Source organism: Macrotis lagotis, chromosome X, assembly GCF_037893015.1.
Source record: "Macrotis lagotis isolate mMagLag1 chromosome X, bilby.v1.9.chrom.fasta, whole genome shotgun sequence".
Taxonomy (NCBI): Eukaryota; Metazoa; Chordata; class Mammalia; order Peramelemorphia; family Peramelidae; genus Macrotis; species Macrotis lagotis.
Window position 1 is genome coordinate 335,631,001 of NC_133666.1, and position 19,355 is coordinate 335,650,355.

The window sequence follows — 19,355 nt, forward strand, 5'->3', positions numbered from 1 at the left end:
CAGGTGAGAGCTCTGTCCACTATACCACCTAGATGCCCTACCTGCTAGCCCATGGAAGGTGCTAATAAATGCTAATAAATAAATCAATCTCTTCCTATTATCTATTTCTTAGGTGGGTCATTTAAGCTCCTGACTCCTCATTTTCCTCTTCTCTTAAGTGACATAGTTTGGTCAGATAGCTTCTAGTTCCATTCCAATTCTAGGCAGAGAGATCCCATGATGGATGAGCTTGTTGGAGCTCTGAGGAGCCAAGATCCAACAGAATCGGCATGGCATGTGGAGTTGGGAGAACTGAGTTCAAGTTCCAATTTTATGTCTTACTATCAATGTAACCTTGGTCAAATTTTCTCCATCTGTAATTTATGGATAATAATACATGCACTGATTAATCACAAGGTTGTTGTATGACATGAGGTAATACATATAAAGCATTTTGCAAGCTACACAACCTTAAATTAATGCCAGCTGTTATAAATGACTATTTGTGTTTTCAAAATGTATAAATAGAATTATCTAATGGCCCCATTCATTCAATGCAGATTTGAAAGTCTATGAAGCACACTCGGTCTATAATCTGACTGATGACTCCAGAGATGTAAGAGGTTGCATTATATTTTCCTCAACATAAGAGTTGAAATCTGTGTAGCCCTGGGCAAGTTACATTAATTTCAGGCTACCTCATTTTTCTAAATTGTAAAGTGGATAATAACAGTACCTATCTCCAAGGGTTGTTGGGATGATTAAATGAGATCTTTGTAAAGCACTTAGCAAAGTGTTTGACCCATAGTATATGTAATAAAAATTCTTACTTCTTTCTCTTTACTCTTCCTACAACAGTGGTGAGAATGCCTATCTTATTCACTCATAATGGTCTACGTTGTATTATAATTATTGGGGAACATGCCTATTTGATTTACTGTATGAAAGGTTGTGGAGAGCAGGGACTGTGTCATGCATCTTCAGAATAACAGTAAAAAGGGCTAGGCTTGGAGTCTGGATATGTGGATTGGAATCCTGACTCTAGCTGGTTATCCCTTCAGCTCAATGGCCTCAGTTTCTTTATCTGAAAATGAAACTAATAACACTTGCTACATCTTAGTAGTGAGGAATTACATTAGTAATGCTTCATAATACTTCAACTGTTAGAGAAATATAGGAGGTTATTTTCATATGGAAGGCACAATAATTTTGTGGTTGTTGATTTAACTATAGTGCAAAATAGCTTCATATATCTCAGTGGGCTCTTGTATCACTACTGGGTCCTAGAAGCATAGAATAATCTGTTTTACAACAGTGACCCTGAGGCATCAAGGAAAGGTTAAAACTGCTTTGGGTAATACTTTTTTTCAAAAAGGTAAGGAAGTACACAATACCTTTGAAAAAGAAGAAATTCCATCCATGCAGTTAATATATATATATATATATATATGTATATATATACATATATATATATATATATATATATGTTTTGGCACTAAAAACAATAAGCTTCAGTTATTTGGAAAATTCACTTAATGCTCAAAATCTCATTCTCTAATGATGACAGATAAATGAGGTATTACTATGATTAAATTAAAGAAATATTAGACTGAAATGTCTTATTGAAGTGAGAGCTATTAGTTTATACATCAAAAGAAATCCCAAAGAGTAGATGAAACAGAACTCAGGAAATGTATTATAAAAAACAAACTTGTATTCAAAAGAAGATGTTCTTTTTTTATTTTTTTTTTGCAAGGCAAATGGGGTTAAGTGGCTTGCCCAAGGCCACACAGCTAAGTAATTAGTAAGTGTCTGAGACCAAATTTGAACCCAGGTACCCCTGACTCCAGGGCCGGTGCTTTATTCACTACATCACCTAGCCACCCCAAAAGAAAATGTTCTTAATAAATTCTTCTCTTTAGTTACTATAACATGCCCCTTCTTTTTTCTCCCTAAGGAAAGAATTTCTCTCCTTTTCCTTTGACTTTCAGATAAATGTTCTATTTAAAAGTATCCAGTATTTACAGAATTGAAGAAATTATTGATCTGTGATATCTGAAATGTTCAACAGATCATAACTGGTTCCTCTCATACTGGCATGACCAAGTTGTATTACAGCAAAGAATAGGAGATTTGTGCTTTCACTAACATAACGAAACTCTAAGGTGAGGAAACTTCCTCTACTAATGGAGGTCATCACTTCAATAAAACATTTGCTGTTGGAGAATTGTCAATTAGGTGGCACAGTGGATAGAGCACCAATTTCCTGGGCAGATCTGCTAACACTGGAAAGAAGAACATGAGCAAATATTGAATAGAGGTGATGAACAAGGGAGAAAAAAACATTTTCTATCCTGCCAACAGATTTGATAAGAAAACCAATTGATAAAAAAGTCATTGAATCATTTATAAGATAATTTTTAAATTATCTACATTTTAAACTTCATTTTCCTCCCATAGAGGCTTAAAATACTTCAATAAGTTCATTTTTCCCCTTCACTCAATAGACAATTGAGTAACTACTAGGTTCAAACCCTATTTGTATCTCCAGACTTCCTTCAGCATAGCAGGTGGGAGCCAATGTGGATTATTTGGTGAAGAGAAGTTGTAGAAAATGCTTTAGGATTAGAAATGATTTTAAGGTCATTTATGCACCCAATAATTGACACAAATATTTTCTTAATACATACTCAAGCTAAAACCAATTTCTGCTAACATAGTTTTATTTCAAATCCACCTTCACTAAACAAAGTACTTGGTTTCTGTTTCTTTTTTTTTTTTTTGAGGGGAGGATGAGGGTGGGGAAAGGGAGCCAATGGGGATTAAGGGACTTGCTAGAATCCAAAGCCAAGTTTAAACTCAGGTCCTCCTGACTCCAAAATGGGTGCTTTAGTCTTTGTGTCACCTTTGAGCCCCTTCTAACATTTCTTAAATGCCTAAAATATCTAGGTCACTGTCACAGCCACCTTCCAAAGCAGCCTTAGTGATTGTTTTTTTTAACAACTAAATGAACACTACCACCACATGAAGCATTTTCATAATATTATTTCCCCTTGACAAAATTAACCAGGAAAATAAACACTCCTTTCAAAGCAAAGCCTGTGACACCAGGCCTGAACCACTTGTGACATTATGACAAAACAATTTCTCCACATCCAGTTTCTAAATGCAAAATGGAACTGATGAGATTAGAAGTCAGTGGGTATCGGAATATGCAGGGTGTATAAAAATGATGTCTTGAATAGACTGGGTGAGAAGTAGATTCCTTTTGATTGTTGTCTCTTGCTTTTTAATGTTCTCAAAAAACGACTGTATCTTTCAGAGTCTCTCAAGGATTTTTAGATAAAAAGAGAGGTTTTATCTTTGCATGTCTATAAGCAGTGAAAAACTCCGGAGACTGAAACCTACAGGCAATTCAAATAAACTAAATCCGATCAAGGTAATATCAATGCCAGAATTAGAAGAAAACCCAGAGAGAATATCAATAACAACATTAAAACAGCAGGTTTCAACTGGAATCAATAGGCAGAATAAACAGAAAAAATTAAGTCACAAAGTGATAGTAGATAAAAGCTTCTCACTCATTAAAATTCTGTTTGTCTTTGTGTCTTTTTATCAATGTACCTATATATCTATGCAAGTGTATCAAAGTTTATAATGTAAAAGAATGATGAAATAATCTAATTAATTTCCGGTGTCATTTCACATATTTCTTTCAAGTTAAAACTGCAATATTAATAATGGTTTGCAGTTTAATAAAATATCTCTATGTCCTATTAACTCCTATATCAGCTCGTTATAAAAGACACTTTTTATCAAATAGCTAAACTTCAAAAGATTTCTGCTTTGATCTGAAATGAAAAAATGAGGTTCATTCCATTTGTACTGAATAACCTCGCTCGATTTTAGAGAAAGACAGTTGTCTGTTATTGCCATTCTGTCGCCAAGTACATTCAAACTGAAGGAAAATACAGAGGGGGAAAAATATTGGATAGGTAATCAGAGAATCAAAGACATAGCTCTAAGACTCATAAGCTCAAAGCTAGACCCTGCTAGAGCTGGAAGGGACTGAGAGATCAGCTGTTCCAACCCTCTCATTTTACAGGTGAGAAAACTGAGACTCTCAGAGGTTAAATAACTTGCCAAAGGGCACCCAGTGAATTAATAACAGGCCCAGAGCTAGAATTCAAATTACCTGACTCCTAGTCAGAGAAGTGTGCTTCAAAATGGAAACTGGCTTTGCTTTTCCCTCATACATCCATCTGTAAATACTTACCCAGAGGGTTAGTCCTATTTATAGGTATGTTACAAAATGTCCTGTCCTGAAGAGAGCACTTACCTTCCAATCAGAAGTCCTTTGTTCAAATCCTGACTGATTCACTATCTGTTTCATCTTGGTCAGATCACTGAATTTCCTTGGTGCTTAGTTTCTTCATCTACCAATTAGAGAGAATAAATTGTACACTACTTACTTCATAGGATCCTAACCTCCCCATTTTACAGATGAGGAAATTGAGGTCCAGGGAAGTAAAGTAACTTGTCTCAGAAAGCTGGCAGAAAGTGATAAAGATAAGAATTTAATCCAGATCCTTTGATTTCTCAGCATGTATTATTTCCACTGTACTTAAAATATCCCTGGAATCTACTCTTTTGTTGCTGATTACAAGAAATAGAGAGTTAAAATAAGAGTATGTAATAAAATCTATTATGTATCACCTAAAGCAAAAGAGGAAAGTATTCATGATTTCAGAGAAAGCTAAAACAAAAATAGACCTAATTGGATGGATTATCATGTAAACAACATCTTCCTAAAAGGAACCAAACACAATGAAATAATATCAATGTAAAAATATATGCATTAAATAATATAACATCTAAGTTCTTAAATACAAAGTTAAATTACTTAAGAAAATACATAGGAAAACTATACTAGTAGGGGACCTCAACTTTCCCCTATCAGAGTTAAATAAATAAATAAGAAAGAAATCAAAGAGATAAATAGAATCTTAGCAAAGTTAGATGTGCTAAACCACTGTAGAAAACTAAATGTAAATAAAACAGAATATTTCCTTTTCTTAGTTGTATGTAGTACCTTCATAAAAAATGGCCACATATTAGGGCATCAAAACCTCACAAGGAAATGAAGAAAAGTAAAAACTTTAGGGCCAGCTAGGTGGCACAGTGGACAGAACACCATCCCTGGAGTCAGGAGTACCTGAGTTCAAATTTGACCTCAGACACTTAATAATTACCTAGCTGTGTGGCCTTGGGCAAGCCACTTAACCCCATTGCCTAGCAAAAAAAAAAAAAAAAAAAACCCTAAAAAAAAAGAAGAAAAATTTCAAAAATACTTTTCAGACTGTGATCCAGAAAAAAATCACATTCAATAAAGGTTGATAGAAGCAAAGATTAAAAATTAATTGGGGGGTAGAGCCAGGAAGGCAGGAATTTCCAGAAACTTGCTCCCCAAAACCTCTAAAAGTCACCAAATTATGACTCTAGCCAAAATTTAAAGGGGCAGAACCCACAGAAAGACTGGGTAATACAATTTCCTAGCCTAAGACAATTTAGAACTTCCCCAGGAAAGGCCTATTCTACCAGGACCAGGGATTAGAAAAAGCTACAGCATAGCACAGCCAGGCTGGGTTCCTGCATCTGCCGCAGAGGCTGTGGTTTCCAGATCTCTTGGCCCAGGGATCATTGGGGACAGACAGAAGTGGGTGGTGAGAGAACTCTGCCAAAGCAGAGTGATTGTGGAGCAGAGAAGCCTCAGAGAAGCCTTGTAGTGACAACCTGCAGCAGGAGTTGGCAGAACCATCTAGCACTTCCAGAGCTCTCAGCCCATAGATGGTAAAGGGGTCAGGGGACACTGCAGAGGTCTCTCTGCTCTCCTTGGGGCAGACCTTAGCTGTTTGCCCACATTCAGAACCAGGTTGTAGTCTGGACTCCAATAACACCACCATAGCCAAGCAGGGACCATCCTCACAACTCGAGGGCAGAGGGGAAGGCCTGAACACAGGCAAGAGAGCAGTCAGAGCCTCTCATAAGACCTTGGAAGAATTAAGGTCCCTCTGGGTTGTCACCAAAATTCTCTAAATCCTTGGAAGTGCAGTAAATCAGTCATAGGCTGAGAAAATAAGGAAAGAAAAGAAAAAGAAGAATCTGACCATGGAAAAGTACTTTGGTCCCATGGAGGATCAAAATATATACTCAGATGATGACAAAGTTAAAGCTTCTGTATGCAAAAACCTCCAAGTGAAATGGAAAATGGGCTCAGGCTTCAGATAAACTCAAAAAAGATTTTGAAAAGCAATTAAGGGAAGTACAGGAAAAATTGGGAGGAGAAATGAAAGCAATGCAGATAAATCATGAAAACCAAGTCATCAACTTGGTTTAAGCAGTACAAAAATACTGAAGAAAATAACATTAAAAACCAGTTTAGGTCAAATGGAAAAAAAGCAATACAAAAGTCAAATGAAGAGAAGAATGCCTTTAAAAGCAGAATTGGCCATCTGGAAAAGGAGATTAAAAAAAACTCTCTAAAGAAAATAACTCCTCCAAATGCAGAATGGAACTAAAGCAAGGTGATGACCTTGCAAGAACTCTGAAAGAAATAAAACTATACCAAAAAAAAATTAGAAGAAAATGTGAAATACCTCATTGGAAAAACAATCGACCTCAAAAACAGATCCAGAAAAGATAATTTGAAAATTATTGGGCTACCTGAAAGTCATGACCAGGAAAAGAACCTAGACTTCATTTTTCAAGAAATAATACAGGGGCAGCTAGGTGGTGCAGTGGATAGAGCACCAACCCTGGAGTCAGGAGTACCTGAGTTCAAATCCGGCCTCAGACACTTAATAATTGCCTAGTTGTGTGGCCTTGGGCAATCCACTTAACCCCATTGCCTTGCAAAAATCTAAAAAAAGGAAAGAAAGAATACAGCAAAATTACCCTGAGATCCTAGAAGGAGAGGTTAAAATGGAATTGAGGGAATTCACCTATCACTTCCTGAAAGAGATCCCAAAAGTAAAATTTACAAGAATATTATAGCCAAACTGCAAAACTCCTAAGTCAAAGAGAAAAATATTAAAAGCTGCCAGAAACAAGCAATTCAACTTTCATGACTCTATAGTCAGGATTGCACAGGATCTGGTAGCATCTAAATTAAGGGCTCATAGGACTTGGAATATAATATCCCAAAAGGCAAAAGATCTTGGTTTACAACCAAGAATCAACTACCCAGCAAAATACAACTAGTAAGAGCAATTGCAGAAAAAATATTTAACCAAATTCTTTGGTAGATTTATGATAAAGAAGGGAACTCATCCCAGAGACAGAGCCATTGAACTCTGAACACAGACTGAAGTACACTTTTCTTTTTCCTCTCTCACTATTCTTGTGGTTCCTCATCTTTTTTGGGGGGGGGGGGATTTATAATTAATCTCACAACAATATTATTGTAATAAATAAACAAAAAATTTTGGAAACTAAATAATCTAATCCCAAATAACAAATGGGTCACAGAAACAAAAATTTCAATAAAGAGAAACACAATGAGACATTTCAAAATTTGTGAGATGCGGCTAAAGCAGAACATAGGGGAAATTTTATATTAAAAAAAAAAGATCAGATCAAGGCATTAGGTATGCAATTAAAAATGCCTGGAATCTTCTCTTTTGTTGTTTATAAGAAAGAGAAAGAAACACAGTGTTAAAATAAAGGATTGGAACAAATTAAAATTTCCCAATTAAACAACAAAATGAAAATCTTGCAATCAAAGGAGATATTAATAAAAGTGAAAATTTAAAAAAATTCAATTAATAAAGTTCAGAGTTGGTTTTATTGGGGGGAAATCAATAAAATAATCTTTTGGTTAAGTTGTTTTATAAAAATAAAGAAGAAAACCAAATATCAATGTCAAAAATAAACATTGTGAATGCATCATCAATGAAGATGAAATTAAAGCAATGATTAGGATTTATTTTGCCCAATTAAATGCAAACAAAACTACAAAACTGCCAATATAAATGAAATTAATAGTTATAAAAATAGTAACTGTTGAGTTTAACAAAATAGGAAATAGAATACTTATTTTATCTTAGAAAAAGAAATTGATTGTCATCGAATGTCATCAATTGTCTCCCTAAGAAAAAATCCCCAGAACAGATAGATTTACAAGTGAATTCTACCAAACATTTAAGAAACAATCGATCCAATACTACATAAACTATTTGAAATAATAGATAAAGAAGTTCTACCAAATTTCTTCTATGACACAAATATAGTTTTGAAACTGAAACTGGGGAGACCAAATACAGAAAGAAATAAAACCTATAAAACAATGTGCTTAATGAATGTCATGTAAAATTTTTAAATAAAATATAAGTGAAATTAAAACAATATATCATAAAGATTATACATTTTAAAAAGACTGGACTTATATTAGGAATACAGGGCTGGTTCAATATTAGGAAAACAAGTAACATTGCCATATTAATAACAACAAAAATCATAATTATCTCAAGAGATGCAGAAAGTCAGCAAAAGGGCTGTTATGAGAGACTTGAGGAGAGGGGAAGTTCAGAAAAGCCACAGTAACAAGTGAATGAGAAAAATCAATTGGAGAAGCTTGTTGTAGTAGAAGTTGCTTTCATAGTATATGTTGTTGTTGTTGTTGTTGTTGGACAAGGTCTCCCACTGTATCCAGGGCCATCTCCATTTATTCTGATCCATATCTGATCACCTAATCTAGAGGGCTCTGGAGGAAGAAGGGAAACTGGTGACTGCACAATCCTTCCTCAATCCAATTCACTAAAAAGACATGTCATCACCTCCATGATGTCATGGCCCTCTTTGAGAATGAAGGACAAACAACAACCAATGTGAATGACCACTGATGGTCAGTTGGGCAACATAGTTCCCCTCCCCTCCCCTCCCCCCTTCCTCTCCTCCCCTCCTCTCTTCTCCTCTCCTCTCCTCTCCCCTCTATTCACGTTGGGTATCAGAACCTTACCTGCAGGTTTTCTGTCCTAAGGAATGTAAAATTTTGATCACCAAAGATTCCTTTCATCTTTGAAATTCTTTGATTAAGTGATTTTCCCTATCCATTCATACCTAACCATTCTTGATCATTAATTCTTCTACTTATCCCTTAAACTATACTTTATAGAACTGGTATTTTATTAGTCATAAACTCCTCTTCATCATTTATTTTCTTCCTCTTAAACTGCTTTCATCTATTAGTACTTTTAGAAACCTGGCATTCTCTTGAAAACATCATATATCTTACCTCTCTATTCTTTGCTGACTGATCATTCTCCTACACAAGATCAGGAAGAATTATGATAGACAGACATAGATTTTAAACTAAAAGGAACCTTAATTAATTACAACTCTTTCATTTGAGAGAGAGAGAGAGAGAGAGAGAGAGAGAGAGAAATTGAGATTCAGAGAGGGTAACTATATTGATCAGAGATGCACCACTAAGTGCCTAATAGAATTTGAACACTGGTCTTCCTGACTTCCAGCTTCATATCAAACTGTGCTTTTAATTAACATAAACTTTGCTCCCCAGGACTCCTTTCAGATTTTCCTTTTGCCATTCATCAACTTATTCTTTGAAATTAACCATCCAACTGAACCCACTATCTAGATTTTTGTTACTGCCATCTAAATCCTTCTCCAATGATTACACTTTCAAAAGTTTATACCTTGCCATTATAACTTACGATCTAAATCATGTTGATAACCTATGCACTCTCATTTCTTCCATCTTTTCAATTCCTATGAGCTCCACCTCTATTGCCAATCAAAAAAGTGCACAATCTAATGAGGGGAAATGATACATTAAAAATCTAAAAAGGTGGAGAGAAGTCATTGATAGATATTCACAGCTGCCATGGAAATAATGAAATAATGACCTGGCTGACCTCCATAAATGATGGAGGATCTGGGAGGAGTTATCTGATGTATAGCCTCTACCTCTCCAGTCAGAAAGAAGGAAGAGTCCCAGGTTTTGAATGCCATTAGACTCCTTTCACCTGGTGCTGATTCTATTCCAGTTGAGATTTACAAGGTGTGTGTATGTGTGTGTGTGGGGTGGGGGGTCCATTGCTCATTCAAAAACCAACTGAAATTTTCCAGGTTATATTCAGGAAATTATCCCTCAAGAATTCAAGAATGTCTCCATTGTCCATAACTATAAAAGTAAAGGAATGACAATCACAGGGGTATTTCTCTCTTGATCATTGCTGGTAAAAGTCTTGCCAGAATCCTCAGAAGGCTGATACTTCACCTGGAAGAGGGTCACCTCCCTGAGAGCCAATGTGGTTTCAGAAAGGGTCAAGGGACAGTGAATATGGTACTTGCTGCCCAACAACTCCAGGAAAAATGCCAGGAAAAGAAAAGAGGTCTGTATACAACATTTTAAAATCTGACCAAGGTCTTTGATACTATCAGTCATGAAGGTTTTTGGAAAATTGTGTCAAAATTTTGTTGCCCAGAAAAGTTCATCAGTATTGTATGTAAATTTCCATGAAGGCACTCTTGTCTGTGTTCTGGACAGTGGATGATGCTCTTGATATTTCCCAGTCACCAATGGAATAAAAGAAGAAAGTGTCCTTGCTCCCATACATTTTAATGTGATATTTTCATCCATGTTTTCAAACACCTTAACTGAGGATGAACAGGGCCTTAAGGTCAGTTACCGCACGGACAGCAAATTCTTCAACTTGAAAAGGCTATGAGCCAAGATTAAAGTTGAGGAAGCATTGATGCATGATCTTCTGTTTGTAGGTGATTGTGCACTCAATGCAATCTCTGAAGCTGAGATACAACAAAGTGTGGATCAATTCTCTGCTGCTTGTGCTAATTTTGGTCTAAAAATTAACACCAAGAAAACACAGGTGATCCATCAGCCAGCACCACACCATCCATATGTAGAACCATCAATTACAGCAAATGGAGAAGTTCTGAGTACTGTGAACAAGTTCACTTACCTTGACTGTGTCCTTTCCAAGGGAAATACATATTGACCATGAAGTTGACACTCACATTGCCAGAGTTAACTCAGTATTTGGGAAGTTCTGAAAGAAAGTATGGAAGAAAAGGGTATTCTCTTCTACCAAACTGAAGATCTACAGATTTGTCGTGCTGACCTCATTGCTATATGCCTGTGAAACCTGGACTGTCTTCCAATTCCATGTCAGGAAACTGAATCGCTTCCATTTGAATTGTCTCAGAAAAATTCTAAATGCAATCTGTCAAGAGAACATATCAGAGACTGAGGTCCTTTCTTGAGCTAAACTGCCTAGCATTCCAACCTTACTATAGAGAGAGCAACTGTGATGGGCTGGATACACTGTTAGAATGTCAGACTTACACTTACCAAAAAAATTACTTTATGGAGAACAGGGCAAGTGCTCACAAGGGGGTCAGAAGAAGTGATACTAAAATACTCTGAAGGTCTCATTGAAGAACTTTAAAATGATTGTACAGAATAGGAGACACTTTCACAGGACTGCACAGCATGGTGTGCCCTCATAAGTGAGGATGCTGAACTCTATCAGGAAGGCAGAATTTAAGCAGTTCAAAGGGAACATGACATCCACAAGTTTAGAGTACCCAGGTGTTCACATGGACTATTTGTGCCTGACCTATGGTAGAGCATTCCAAGCTCATATTGGTCTGATCAGCTGTCATTTTGGTCTTCTTCGATAACGAAGGACAAGATCCAACAACCAATAGGAAATTCTGGATGAGAGATGATAAGGTCCTGACCTAAGGTCAGTATTGAAAGTAGAGAAAATAAGCTCACTTTAAGATAAATAATGAAGATAAAATGACAAAATTTAGCAGCTGATTATATATAGGAGGTGAGGGAGAATGGGCCCATGTAACCACTAGTGTAGTCACTAGCCATTTCTTTCATTAAATTCTGGAGTGGTTGGATACAAAAACAGTAGGAGATGGTGGTAGCAGCAATGTTAACACAGAGCACAGTCTGGGGGGGAGGTGGGGGGGGGGGAAGTAAAGTGTCAAAAGGGTATGTGAGCAGGGCTCTCAAGCTTTGTCCTGTGAAGAACTTTACATCTGAATAGTACTCTCTGTGTGCTAGTGGACAAGTCACCTATTTCTCAGTTGTAAAATGAAGACACTGGCCTAGAGAATCATTGAGGTCCTTTCTGCCTGTAATATGGGCTTCTATAATTTTGTAGTGAAGTACGAGGCAAGATAGGAATATAGCAATTGGAGCAGAAAAGTGTAAGACCCCGTGCAAGTAACAAGGTTCCATGAAGTCAATATCTTGCATTCCCATGCTACTTATGGCTCTGCCCAAAACTATTCTACTTCCAGAATCCTGAACCTATGAAATTTTTCATTTTATTTCAAGGAAATACTACAGACACCTGTGAATCTTTCATTTGCTCTGATCCTAATCCAAGCCTATTAAATATTTTTGGCAGAAGTCTGGGAATGCCCCAGTAGATGGAAAAATCTGTGAGAGTAGGAATTGCTTTGTTTTTGTCTTTGAATCCATGAACTTAGCTTACTATTTGGCATTAAACAGGAAAGAAGGGAGGAAAAGTAGAAAAGGTGGAAAAGAGGAAGGAATTACCAAAAACTTATTATGTTCCAGGTACTATTTCAGCCACAGTATATTGCCATTATACCATGAATAAATACTATCTATTTCAGCCAATAGTATATTGACTAGTCTCTCCTAAATATTCTCCCTTCCCTTCCTTGGGTTTTCATAGCAATTTTGATTCATGACTCTGGTTTACCTCCTACCTGCCTGAACTGTTCATTCTCAGTTTCCTTTACTTGCTGGTCATTCACATTATACTTTTTAATTATGGATTATCTCCCTAGGTTTTTGTCCTGTGGCCTTGATCTCATCTCTCTCTCTCTCTCTCTCTCTCTCTCTCTCTCTCTCTCTCTCTCTCTCTCTCTCGAGCTTTAACCTGAGGCTCTCTCCCAGATTTTAGCCCCACATTACTGATTCCAAGTTGCCTTCATAATACTATTATAATATTAATTAGATTAATTTCAATTTAAGTATATTCTTGGCAAATCAAAATTGACTTTTTCTCTAAAATGCCAGTTTTTGATGTACCAGAGCATTCCCAATTCAACAAACATGATATTATGCTTCTTCTATATATAAGGTACTGAGAATACAGAAATGAAAAGAAACACAGACCCTTCCTTTAAGAGGCTTCTGATCTAATGAAGAAAATAGACATTCAATTCAATGTAATTAAAGATTCATTAAACATTTACTAAGTGCAACTCAGTGAGTGAATTAGTCACTGGGGATGCAAAGATGGAAAATGACAATCTCTTCTCTCAAAGACTCTTCAATGTAATAGGGTATGACATGTATACAATAATTATGAGGCAAGGTAATATTGGGAAGAGCAAAGGGAAGGACCAGACAAACTGTGATATGAAATTTAAAAAAGAAAATTTTGTTTTTATCTGAGGAATCTAGAAAGAACTTCAACTGAACCTTAAAAAAATGAAAAGGATATTAAAAGGCAGAGATATACTATATTTCAGTTCAATGACACACTGAATACAGCATTGAACCTTGAGACTGGAAGACCTGAATTCAATTCTAGCCTCAGACAGTTACAAGCTTTATAACTCTAGGAAAGTCAATTTCTTCATCTTTAAAATAGGAATAATACTAGCATTTACCTCCCAGGGCTATTGAGAGGATCAAAGGAGGTAATATTTGTATATGCTTAGTGCATTGCCTGACACATAGTAATGATAATGTTTTGTCCTTTGTTCTCAAAGAAGTCCATAACATCAGGGAGGTGATGCCCTGATAAGCACATGGATTGGATTTGATTGAGGGAATGCTGTGCTAAGTTACCAGTCTCACTTTCTTCTCTGGAGCCATTTGAGCCCAGTAGTCAGATATGAATTAGGACAACTGGAGAAGGCCCTGGAAGTGAGATGATCAGGGTTAAGTGACTTGTCCAAGGTCAAACAACTAGTAAGTGTTATGTGTCTGAGGTCAAATGTGAATTCATATCCTACGGATTCCAAGGTTGGCACTCTATCTACTGCACCACCTAGCTGCCTGTGATAGTAAGCATTTTGAAAATTGCTTGCTAGTAAAACAATCATCATGTTTCCTATATTTGAGATAATCTGCCCCAATATATAGGGGTAAAAGAAAACAAAATAAGGTAAGAGTTCAATTTTCCATTATAAAAAGGAGTCAAGTGAAATAAAGTATGTTATGCTGGATTGCAAAAAGTCTTAAGTACCAATGAAGAAATTCGTATTTTATCCTATAATCAATGGATAACCACTGAACATTTTCTAAAACTGTATTTTGAACTTATGGAATAAACCAAGAATAACTGTAATATAATACAATAAGGTGATTACATAGAAAATTGTAGATCTATTATTACAACTTACCATTCCTTTAAAATATTTGAATATAAAATTTGAATATGAAAATTATCACATAGGTTTCTTTTTTTTCTCCCCAACCCCTCCCTAGAGATGGTTACTATTAGACATACACATGCAAATAAATGCATAGCTACATAAAATTATTCTATACATATTTCTATTATCAGTTCTTTCTGGAAGTTGATCACCTCCCTGAGAGCCAATGTGAGTTCAGAAAGGATCAAGCATCCTTTTTGTAGGTCCTTTATAGTTAATTTGAGTATTTATAATAGTCAAAATAACATTCAATGAAAGTCATTCTTAAAACAATATTGCTGCTACTGTATACAGTGTTCTCTTGGTTCTACTCATTTTGTTTTTCAACATTTTGCGTAAGCTTTTTTGTGTTTTTCTAAAACCATTGAACTTTTAACACAGTAGCAAGCACAGTTGTGACATGCTCAGACTTGTTCCTTAGAAAGGGATTTATTTTGTTCCACCCCTCCCCTTTCCCCGCCCCTCATCACCATGATAGATAAGTAGGTAAAGGCTGGTGGTTTCCTGCATAGAGAAGCTCCAAGTTTATATAATCTCACCAGCTGCTCTGTCAGAGATGACTTGATGTAGCTAATAGTCATTGCTCAAATGAACATTACAGCAAAAGATATGTTAAAGGAACACCAATCAACATGAAAGTTCAAAAACCTCCAGGAGGCAGATTGTGTTTAAAATATACAAACAAATCATAAACCAATAACTGCACCAAAATTTCTGGTAACACGACCTGCCTACTCTGCAGATTTTCTTGGGATAAAATCTGAATCCTGCTCTTGAACTGCAATTTTTTCCTCTACCCCACTGGATTGGTGCTCCCAAGAAACTTTCCACCAACCTACTGATCTACTGTAACCTGGTACCTGGTTAACAACTGTACTTCGTAGTGTATCCCTTTTGCCTAGAATAGGATTTCCCGTCTGGTTTAGTGAGCACACTAAACTTTGATATAGACTGATTTTTTGCAGGGCAAAAGGTGATATCATATCTTCCCCTTATCTATTAAGTCAGGAATTGTTGTTATTTACCTTCCTAGATCTCAGGTGAGTAGAATAAAGGTCCTAGACCTAAAGTCATAGAGACCTGCATTGACTCTGACACTTACCAGTTTATGACCCTGAGCAGTCCACTTTGTTAAATGAATACAATAAAATTTATACTACCTATCTGGCAGGATTTCTGGAAAGAAGTGTCTTTGATGAATTTAAGATATTATGTAATTGAGGGAATCAGTAATATTATCACTCTGGATTTTCTATTTCCATTCTTTCTTCTATATTAAAATTTCCTCAAAGTATACAATTTTTGTGCAAAAAGGCAATAGAAAGGACATCTGTAAAATCAGTCCTCCATCTACTTTTGTTATTTTGACTTTTCCTGAAAATATACGATATAAGCAGGAAACTATTCTCACTAATGTTTTCTTGTTGTGAAACTAAGTACAGAGGAGATTCAAAGTGAAAATGGTTAACTAAAAGTTGCTAATACGGTTTATATGTTTTCCCTCTCCCTGAACTGCACTATCTATACAAATCTAATTAGTACAATATAATGTGGTTGGGCACATTTGCCATAGAAAATGAAATTAGTTGAGGAGTACTCTGTCAGTTAAACTTTGGCATGTGACAAATGTTGAAGGAAGTTCTCTCTCAGTACAAAGGAAAGGAGTGGCTAAGTTTTGTTTTTTGTTTCATACTGTTTTGGTTTGGTTGTAAAACACAGATTTCACAACACAAGAGATTAAGTGATATTAGGCCTTCACTATCTAGTCTTTCCTTATCTGTGGCTTGATAATGTGATGACAGTGTTTTGGTTTCTGGTTCTGAAAGCTAAAGTTGGCATTTACAGCACATCATGTTAGCTGGCAAAGAACATACTCTGCGTGGAAAAATGTGACATGCTTTCGTAGGCATTTTGTATTTCTGACTCATTCAAGCATTCCCTTTTCTAGTGGCTTTCTTAGATGTGTTTGTGAACACCCATGGGATGAAAAGCAATTTAGACAGGGCTATCTGAAGACCCTGTCATTTTGTGATTTTAATAGAATACTGGGAAAACAAAACCTTTTCGGGCCTGGTTACCCTAAGTTCAATTCTGTAAAACCAAAAAGGGAAGGTCAAGGGAGTGGTGAGTTAAAGTCAAATACAATGAGAGCTTTATTTATATGCATGTAAACACTTGATAGTCAGCATGACAGTGACTAGAGTGCTGGCCTTCTAAGTTAACATCTTACCTCTCACATGGTAGCCATTTGATGATGAGCAGATAACTTCACTGTCATTGCACCCCACCCCCAGAAACTCCATTAGGCTATTAGTTTCCCCAACAGCTCATGAACTCCTTGAAAACAAAACTGTTTTGTCTTTCCCTAGCTCCTAGCATAGTGTAGTGCCTATCAGGAGACACAATAATAAATATTAATTGATTGAGCAATTGCTAATAATTGTTGATCTGTATGGTTAGAGGAAGTTTCCATATTGTGCCATTCCCTATGCAAATAAACCACCGAGCAAAACCAAAAAACAATGTAAATCTTGATTTTTCTTTCCCCAATCAAAAGTTAATTAACATATGGATCTCTATTTAGCATGGGTAAACATGTATAGCTTATATTAGATTGCTTTCTGGGGGAGGGAAAGAAGGGAGGGAGGTAGAAAAATGTAAAACTCAAAACCTTGCAAAAACTGATTGTTGAAATTTATCATTGCATGTAGTTGGAAAAATATATAAATAATTTTTTAAAAAGTTAATTAACATAGATTATGTACTTTGCTAAATTCATTGACCATATTTGCTTAAAGGGGAGAAAAATTAAGCAAAGCTAGAAATTGCATTTGCAAAGGTATGAAAGCTCCATGGATCCATATATTTTGGAAGGATTATATAAGACACAAATGCTCAGTTATTAGTAGAAAATCTACAAGTCCAGTTCAGGAAAGCAGCAGCATGTGCCAGAAGTTGGGGTTACTGAGACTGAGTGTGTATTAGAGACATTAGGATGCTGATTAAAGGGGCCTGATTGTGTGAGTTATCTGCTTAGCCACTTTCCAATGCTCCTTCTCAACTCACTTGCCTCTCAGCATGGGCTAGTGGCTGGATCTATTTATTTTGCTGATTTTTATAGATCCAGTTTTCTATCTCGGGACTGATGTGTACTGCTCCCTGTGTCACATACAATCCTTTCTTCATCTAGTTTGTACTAGATGCCCATTAAGTCAATCAGTGGTCTAAGACCCCTATCAGAATCATGTTGTTAATTTGCTAGAAAGGCAGAGAAGGACAGCAAGGCGGGTCCCCCCCAGCCTAGGCCTGTCTCTGTAGCTGGATGCACAGGAGTGAAAATTTCCAACAGACATAAAACATGAAGCAGCGGGTCTCCCATGGCCCCTTTCACTGCAGTCCACTAGTCAGTGGGTCTGTAGCTTTGGTTTTCTATCACAACCACGAGAGGCAACTTCATGAATATTTCAGAATTAAGATGGCAAACTGACTGCACCAACACAGCAAGCAAACCCACATTGACGAGGCTCTGAACCAGAGTTGAGACTCGACATATGTATGCACTTCTGAGAACCCACATGTGGATTTCTGCCCTTGTTAGTCACTGATGCTGCTGCTACCACCACTGCTATTCAGGCCTCGAATTTCACGGCCATGAGCTCCAAGGGGGCTGTGGTTATTACTACAGTGTTTGCTGGAGCAAACATCATAATTGAGGTTATCCTAAATTACTCCCTGTTTTAAGTTGCTCATACCTCCACTAAAAACTTATCCTTTGGGACTAAAAATGTTCACGTTGCAGACCAGCCATGGATTTTTATGGAAAGATTAAGTAAAATACACTCAGCTGCTTGTGAGTTTCAAAAGCACATTGTTCTGATTTGAAATGCAATTGAAAAATCTTTTTTGGGTACAGAGAAAATGACTGGACTTTAAAACTTTCCATGTGCCTAGCTTTTGGTAGTGGAAAAATTTCACGCATAATGTAGAGACAAAAAAAAGTTTAAAGTGATTTGAGAGAACCTACAAGAGCACGTTCAGTAAAAGAAAAAAAAAATGCCATCCAATGCAGGAGTATACCCAGTCAAGCCAAAACGTTTCACCCAAAAATCTCCCCAGGCCTCTCACTCTTATACTTTTCTCTGTCCTCCTTCCTCTTATTTATTGAGTCTCTCCCATACCCAACTTTGTCCCACCTCAATAATAGTACCCACCTTACTAGAAAGGATTCCAAACACAGAGGCACAGGAGGAGAGGGGAAATTTTTGGAATGTATAGTCTTCTAGCAAAGGAAGAAACCCAGCTGCCCCAGCTTAAGAGATGAACAGGTGAACTGACTAAAGAAGCAAGCAAACTGTAGTACTAGGATGTTATCTTATACTTTTGTCCCAAACAGAGGTAGAAACAAATGCAAATTAGCTATCCAAAGATATTTTCAATGTTTAATCTCAGGTGTATCATTACTGAATCATTTGACTCTCATTTCTATGATACCACTGCTATAGTCCCATGTTGCAGGTAACCTTAAGCTTAGATCTTTTCTATTTCATGGTTTTTAGCAGAATCTTATTTCTTTTGTAATACCACAATAATATAGTTTTGGTATACATATGTGTATACATATGCACAATCTATACATAATAAATGCAAATAAGCATCTATTATATGTATACACATACATAGATATATGCATGTGTATATTATACAAGTTTTATATAGTAAATATATAACTACAAATTTTATATATATATATATATGAAATATTGGATCTCCTAAAATCTCTAATTCATGAGAATGTTTCCAATTTCTGAACATGTCTTTCTGGGGACCACTGCACAGAAATGGTTGTTACTGTTAAATATATAAATATTAAGTGTATGTGTCTGTGTTGATTTGGGGTT